This window comes from Silene latifolia, chromosome 1, assembly GCF_048544455.1.
Source record: "Silene latifolia isolate original U9 population chromosome 1, ASM4854445v1, whole genome shotgun sequence".
Lineage (NCBI taxonomy): Eukaryota > Viridiplantae > Streptophyta > Magnoliopsida > Caryophyllales > Caryophyllaceae > Silene > Silene latifolia.
In genome coordinates this window covers 163,940,935-163,949,993 of record NC_133526.1, presented here as the reverse complement: position 1 = coordinate 163,949,993, position 9,059 = coordinate 163,940,935, and positions in this window count along the sequence as shown.

Sequence of the window (9,059 nt, the reverse complement as noted above, 5' to 3'; positions counted from 1 at the left end):
GACTAAAGATGGAGATTGGAGTTCACTCCCGCTACATGGATCAAGATGGAACATCGAGACAAGCTTCTCGGGTCCAAGGATGGATTCAAAATTTGTATTTAATGTTCATTTTGATAGGATAGGCCACACTAGGACTTTTTATTGCTTTTACGTTTTTCATTCCTATTGCTTTTCATTCACATGATAGTTTATGCATCATTTTCCGCCTAAAACCAAACCACCTACTACTAAAATGCATGAAAATTGACACATATAGGTTGTATGTTAGTTTTCATAGACATACAGATGTCACATGTTTATTAAGCCATCACCTTAGTTTATTCATTCACGCATGCTAGATATTAGTTCACTTAAAATGAATTAAAATAAAGTTGATGGGATCTTCCTCTAAAACGGAAATTGAGATTAGTCTTTATAAGGGCAAACAACTATGAATCCCTTCTTCGTCGGTAGGCATAATATGACCCCTTCTACGTTGGGTAAGTAGTTTGTGTTGACTTAGTTTATCTCAACATTATAGTCCGAAGAGTTTCTCGTGATTATGATGGACTAAAGATAAAATTTATAGAAATTTATTGTAACACCCCCATTTATTTAAGGGCCTGAACAAGGACTCCTCAGATAAATAACGGTGTTACCATCTCGGAAACCCGAGGCAGTAGATAACAAAGGAAAGAAACACAGTACTTTATTAAAAAGTTGATAGAGAGATTACAACTGGAATTAAAACAAAGTCTCCAAAAATACGACCAAAAGATAAAGTCTGATAAAACTACTAATAAGACTAAGGTGGGCTAGGCACTAAGTCAGTCATCCAAGCTCTCTTCCCGGCCAGCTCCCATCAGTCTCTGAAATACCTGTCAATCTGCTCCCCAATAATTGGATCATCACAGGCGTACACGAATACACAGGGTCAGCCGCGAAGCTGAGTAGGTAATACAATAAACAGCAACATAAAACACATGCTCCTCCATCACCACCACCGCCATCACAACTCATCACCCGGACAACCCAGCCATACCGATCCCCGGTAGACTATAAATATCGACCGTAGTCGATCTGCGCCACTTCGCACCGAGGACACCAGGGCAAGTCTGCGAACCCGCCTTTGGGCCTTATCACCACACCATACTCACCTCCACCTCCACCAACTCCGATGCAACAATATATTAAAACAGTTCAACAATAATGCTTAACGGAATTAAATCAGACAATCATGTTATAACATGTAAATCACCGATTCAGTCAATCCAGTCACATAGTACTATATCAAGTCCAGTGTATTCCCCTACCTCAAATAGCGGTAATAAGCTAACTACAGATCAGAAGTACTCCACCCGAAACTCGCCACCTAAACATATACATAACATAATTAATTCAATTAACTATTCCCGTTCCCATACTCAAGAGTTACTATAAGTAGAAACTTTCCCAATTTAGAAGTTACTAAAAATATAAGTTACCCAAAATAGAAAGTTTCCTAAAATGGGAAGTTTCCAAAATAGCAATTACCAAAAGTAGCAGGTTACTAAAAATAGTAACCTTCCCGAAATAAAATCCCGACTCAAAAACTTAAATATATTATTCCGTCATCGCTACTTAATATTAACTTAATAACTAAAGCTAATAATGTAAATAATAGAAATATACATATTCCCGACTTATTAAAATGAAAACCGTAACAAATATTACCCAAAAACAACACTCAACCCGACACACAAACACCCCCCTTTCAACCCGACACAACTCACTCCAACAACCACCAACCCTCACCGCCGACCACCAGGCCTGACACCAGGTCTGGCCTGGTCACCTCCCACCACCACCAACGTGGTCGACCCACGCCGGTGGTCAGAACCACTATCACCAACACCCCCTGCTTGCGTCCCTGCCGCCACAAACGCCACAACCAGCCCCCCTTTTCAACTCGCCTGCCACCACGACACAACCCCTCCTCCTTACCAACCACCACCCTTGACACCACCGTCGAAAGGCGACCCTGAAACACGTGGCACCACCGATTCGACCTCCCCCGAGTCCACGGTGGTGCCACCCCATTACCCTATGTCTGAAATGCAACGAAAAACCCTATAACAAACCCGACACCTATTCACCACCACTGCAACCACCAACAGCGACGACAACCACTCAACCCACCACCACACGACTTGACTCACCACCAGCAACACAACCCACACCCCGACAACTACTACAACAGTCCCTAAACGACGCACAACTCAGATCAAATTACCGTGACAAAAATGAAAAACAGAGAACCTTACCTATGACGGCCGTCGATCTGTGCTATTCCGGCCAGTACAACCACCCTCGACCACCAGCAACGGCCTCCCTAGACTCACGACAGACCCTACTCCCTCCACACTCACCGGCGTGCGTTCGTTGGCTGGAAATGATGCTTGAGGCGTGAAAGAAAAAAGGTTGATGATGGTGATGTGAAAAATGACGGTAGGAAGGGGGATTGGGTTTTAAGGTTGGATTAGGGTTTCATTTTAGGGTTTTGGTGAGGTAAAAAGGTAAATGGGTAAGTGGGTAAATGGGTTATAACACCTTGACCCAAAATGCCACCTAAAACTATAAACCCGACTCATCTTACAATATGAATCAATCAATTACCTTTACGCTTTTACCATTAAATAATAATATATCTCGCTCAATCGATAATAAAATACGGGGTATTACAGTCTTCCCCCCTTAAAAAGAACTTCGTCCCGAAGTTCGCTCCCATACCAAACATGTCATCCGAATATAAAAGACATCTCGTATAACTAACACAGTCAAACATACAACTAGACTACATAAACACGAAATGTTACATTTATCGACCAAGAATTCTAACGGTAGAATTAGCTAAAAGGTTAGCTTATCAATTTACAGATAATTGAGTCTTGGGATCATTTATATAATTCTTGAGGAAGGTCAATTGTATAAATGTTTGAGTCTTCGCGTTATGACAAGTAGATCATTAGACTTAAAATCATAAACGATGCACATGCTTATTATTTTTATTCTTCTTCTCGCAGTGTAGAACACGTTTATTTTGATAATACTGTTACAACAAAATGGCTGGAAATAACGTAATCCCAATGCCTAGTGCCACACTTGAACACGAGTCCTGGCTGAAAGCTTTCATGGACCACATGAATCAGTCCACGGGACTGAAGAATGATGGGTCCAACTTTGCGGACTGGGAGGCGGCACTACGGAATGCTGCCATTGCTGACGGTAAGCTCAAGTACTTAACTGAGCCAATACCGGTCAACCCAGGCCCCAATGCAGGAGTCAACGAGACAGTTGCTTATAGTGACTTCGTTATGGAAGCGGGTGCGATAAAGAACGTACTCATCTTTGCAATGGAAACCAATTTGCAGAGACGCTTCATTGCTCAGGGTGCAAACAAGATTTTCACCACGCTCACTAACGAGTTCTCAAAAGCACCGAGGATCGTTACTTATGAGCATACCTGTCGCTTCTTTGATGCGAAACTCCAAAAGGGCCAACCGGTTAGCCCACACATTCTTAACATGATTGAGAATGTCGAGAAATTGGAGGCACTTGATTGTAAAATCAGTGAGAGCATAGTCATTGACCGTATGCTTCATTCTCTTCACGATGGTTTTGCCCTTTTCAGGGCGAACTACTACATGAATAACTTGAAAAAGAGTCCTCATGAGATACACTCCCTTCTCGTACAGACCGAGAAGGATATGAAATTGAGTGGGAGCATGAAGCAGGATGTTCTCACGATTTCCAACAAGGGTAAAGGTAAAGGCAAGGCTCATGGCGACCTAGCTGTAGGTAAGCCAAAGTTTAAAAAGCCAGGAAACGGTAAGAGTGGGCCCGGTGAGACTAGTGGCTCACAGGGCAAGGCAAAGAGCAAGGGCGGTGACATTGAGTGCCACCATTGTCACAAGACTGGACATTGGAGGAGAAACTGTCCCGTGTACCGTGAGGACATCAAAAGCCGCGTCGTTCTGTTGGTATGTCATCTTATATTCATATGATTGAGATTAACCATGCAAGTTTGAAAACTTGGGTACTTGATACTAGTTGTGGTTCTCATCTGTGTAATCATTTGCGGGGCCTAAGAAACATCACACCTCTCGGAAAGGGTGATGTGGACTGCATGAGTCGGGAATGGAGCCGAGTTGCTTCTTTGTCTCGAAGGGAACATATGTAATCCAACTCCCTAGTGGTTTTGAGTTATTTTTAAATAACTGTTACTATGTACCCAGTTTGTCTAAGAACATTATTTCAGTTTTCGTACTTGATAAAGACGGATTTTCATTTTTAATATAGGATAATAGCTGTATTTTTTTTTTCAATGAAATGATTTATGGCAAAGCGGTTTTCATGAATGGAATTTACATCTTAGATCAAACCACAGAAGTATTACACATAAATAATAAGAAATTAAAGGTTGGTGACAAAGATCAAACCTATCTATGGCATTGTCGAATGGGACACATAAATGAGAAACACGTAAAGAAACTCGTCGATAATGGGACTATTCCCGCATTCGAATTTTCTACATATGGCACATGTGAATCATGTCTCATTGGCAAAATGACTCGAATTTCCATCAAAGGTGTTGGAATGCGCGCTAGTGACCTATTAGGACTCATACATACAGATGTTTGTGGACCTATGTCAATTACCGCTAGAGATGGCTATAGATTTTTTATCACTTTCACGGACGATTTGAGTAGATACGGATATGTCTACTTAATGAAGCATAAAAGTGAGTCCTTTGAGAAATTCAAGGAATACCAGAACAGGGTTGAATACCAACTGGGTAGAAAGGTTAAAGCACTCCGTTCAGATCGGGGTGGCGAATATCTTTCAAATGAGTTTGATCAACACCTTAAAGACTGTGGAATTGTTTTAAAGTTAACTCCACCTGGAACACCTCAATTAAATGGTGTGTCTGAACGGAGAAATCGAACCTTACTTGATATGATTCGATCCATGATGAGTCACACGGTAGTGCCTGATTCATTATGGGGTTTTGCTCTTTTGTCAGCTGCTCTTATACTTAACCGAAGTCCGACTACAGCTGTCGACAAGACTCCATATGAAATGTGGAAGGGAACGGTACCTAACTTGTCCTTGATTCGGGTTTGGGGCTGCGAGGCTTATGTCAAGTGGAGACACGAGGATAAGCTCGGCCCGCGATCGGTCAAGACATACTTTATAGGTTATCCAAAAGGAACATTTGGTCATTACTTCTATTCGCCTACCGAACATCGAGTTTTTGTTGCGGCTAGTGCGACGTTCTTAGAGAAAGAATTTCTCGAGAACAAGACGAGTAATAGAACCTTCGAGCTGTCAGAGATTACAGAACCAACAACCGAGGAACGGATGGAGGAAGTTGTTCCTCCAACTGATGATACGGTTAGTATTCCTGAGGAACCTAGGAGGTCCGGTAGAGTCTCTCATCCTCCGGACAGATACATTGGTATGGTCGAGGAGAATGACGTTTTACTCCTAGAGAGTAATGAACCCGCAACCTATAAAGGTGCTATGGCCTGTTCCGACTCAAAGCTATGGCTCGAAGCCATGCAATCCGAGATGGACTCCATGTATGAGAATAACGTATGAGATCTAGTTGATTTACCTAATAAGGTAAAACCTCTACATTGTAAATGGCTTTACAAAATAAAGCATTCTGTAGACGCGCAACCAGATACCTACAAGGCACGACTTGTGGCAAAAGGTTTCACTCAAGTGCACGGATTGCATTATGATGAAATTTTTGCACCTGTAGTCATGCTACGTTCTCATCGGATAATCTTAGCGATTGCCGCATTTCATGACTATGAAATTTGGAAAATGGATGTGAAAACCGCCTTCTTAAACGGTTATTTGGAGGAAGAGTTGTACATGGTGCAACCCGAAGGTTTCATAGATCCTGAACATCCTAAGAAAGTATGCAAGCTTAAGCGTTCCATTTATGGACTTAAGCAAGCTTCTCGGAGTTGGAATCATCGTTTCGACCAGGTGATAAAAGAGTATGGTTTCACTCGATCGGTCGAGGAACCATGCTTATATATCAAGTCGAGTGGGAGCAAGATTTTATTCTTGATATTGTATGTCGATGACATACTCTTGATTGGGAATGACATTCCTCTCCTATCTTCGGTTAAAGAATGGTTGAAGAACCATTTCCAGATGAAAGATCTGGGTGAGGCACAACGCATTTTGGGAATCCGTATCTACCGAGATAGATCACGACGGACGTTATCACTTAGTCAGGAGTCTTATTTGGATAAGATTCTTGAGAGGTTCAGCATGACCAACTCCAAGAAGGGAAACCTTCCAATGACGTCCGGGATGCGTTGAGCAAGTCTCGTCACCCACGACGCCTTTGAAGGGATTGAGCGCATGAGTCGTGTTCCTTATGCATCTGCAATAGGATCGATCATGTATGCCATGATATGCACACGTCCAGACGTGGCATATGCATTGAGTATGACGAGTCGGTACCAAAAGACTCCAGGTGAAACACACTGGATAGCTGTTAAAAACATCCTCAAGTACCTACGGAGGACTAAGGATTGGGTATTGACTTATGGAGGAGATACTAAGCTATGCGCAACCGGTTACGCAGATGCTAGCTTCCAAACGGATCGAGATGACTCAAAATCTCAGTCCGGGTTCGTCTTCACTCTTAATGGTGCTGCGGTCAGCTGGAAGAGTTCCAAACAGAGTGTTGTAGTAGATTCTACTACTGAATCCGAGTACTATGCCGCTTCGGAGGCAGCAAAGGAAGCGATATGGATGCGTCAATTATTACAAGGACTTACGGTAGTTCCTAGTTCGATTGACCCGATCACCATCTATTGTGACAATAGAGGTGCCATCTTCCAGGCTAAGGAGCTAAAGTCTTGCAACAAATCTAGACATGTACATCGGAAAGCTCACCTGATCCGTGATTACGTGGAGCAAGAGGAGATAGTGATTGACAAGATTGCGACGGATGATAACATCGCGGATCCTCTCACTAAACCGTTGAATTATGATAAGCATGTAGGGCACGTTATTTCCATGGGAATTAAACGTGTTCCTGAGTTGTAGTAGTTGATTATGGATTTGATACATTATCTCTTTCATATACTATTTATAACTTCATCGTTTTTATATAATATTCTGTTTTTCATGTGGATTGTACTGACAACATTGAACACCACAAAGTGAACTGAATTACATTATATTTGTTTGGTCCGTAATCGCCTACAAGAGCTGATAACTCTGGCTATTATATTGTGCAGTCGATTGATGGTGGGTTCAACGAGCCATAAGTCAAATGGTTGACTGATCGTTCACAAATACGAGATTATAACGATACCTCGTAGGACAAATTTTTGTGACAACGTAATGGAGTCCTAAATGTTTAATAACATTTGGTGCCAGGTCGTGGATAGGACATCCATTGTGTTCCTAGAGTCGATTCTTTTGACTATCGACTGTCTCTTGAGATTAAGGCAGTTTTTGGGTGACTTTGGTTTCTTTCTCACGGTCTGCCGTGAATCGGAGGCTAAGTAGATTTTTTTTCGGGTCATTTCATACTGTGCTTACATCTGCAGGATTCGAGTTGAGGAAAATATCCAACCCTTATCAGGTATAGTTATTTCTCAGGGCCACTCGAGGAGTTGTAACTGAAATGCATGGCCATGCTCGAATGATGATTCATTTATCAGTTAAGTTACTCTCTAGTCGGGGAAACCACTCTTGATACAGATCACTTGTAAAATACGACCTTTGTGAATACAGATTTCGCAAATTGTTTTACATTGAGTGGGAGAAATTTTAGGATATGAGAATCGGTTATCGCACATACACTTGTGAGGACAAGTGGGAGTTTGTTGGAGCTTGTGTCCTCCACAAATTAGTGTGATAACATTTGTAAATCTCTTACAGGTTCACAAGGGTATACTTAGTATTTTAATCAGTTGATTAACGATTACCTAATAACTGTTGGCTTGCTAGAGAGTTTGACGTTATTATCATACAGATGGCGGTGATCAACTGGTCCCTAAAGGTCACACCTATATGATGTGTTTGAGAGATGTGGTTATGGAAATGTAATCACATTGATGCCTTATATGACTAAACAGTTAGTCAATGTGTTGATGAGACAATTATTTAATGAAGATTAAATAATATTAGTTGAGACGAATTAACTGTCAATTCGTAAATTGAATATAATAAGTTATATTTAATTAATGTATATGATGTTAGCTTGGACGAATTAATATGTTAATTCGTAATTAAATGTAATCGGTTATATATTTAATCAACAAGATGAATGTGTCATAGTGGTAATAGTAAGGATACTCAAACCACGAGGTTATGGGTTCGATCCTCACTAGATGACAATTTATATTTAACACATTTTATAGATTTTTGGAATAACCGTAAATAAGGATTTTAATCCTTATTATTTCGGTTTATGGGCCGAATGAAGAAAAGAATAAGATCTCGATTTACCTTCTCTTTTTTCGGTTTATTAAGAGAAAGGAGAGATGTTTTTTCTAACCTAATTCATTCTAACCTAATCCTCGCCTCTCCTCTCATCGAAAAAACACAAAAACCTAAAATTAATCTGTTGATTTGGGGATCGATTCTAGCAAAAGAACAAGTGCATATCTCATATCATCTTGGGTGCAACCGATAGGAGAATATCATTGCGATATAGTTCATATGCCATATAAGCTAGGACCGAAGGTTATTTATTAATCCTTTATGTTTTGTTTATGCAATTTAGTTTTATGACTCGTAATCATCTCTTTATAATTCGTTATAATCCTTATATTAAAGGGATGCATACAGATAAATCTCACAAGTAGGACAAGCGAAAGAAGCCTATATGTGTAAGGGGTTTGGATCCACGTTGACGGGTTCAGCACTCCGGTGGTTCGTAGGCTTGCCTAGCAGGTCGATATCCACGTTTGCCGACCTGGTAAACGCATTCACTCAGCAATTTGCAAGCAGCCGAAAGCCGCAGAAGCATGCAGGAGACTTGTACAGAATCGTCCAGG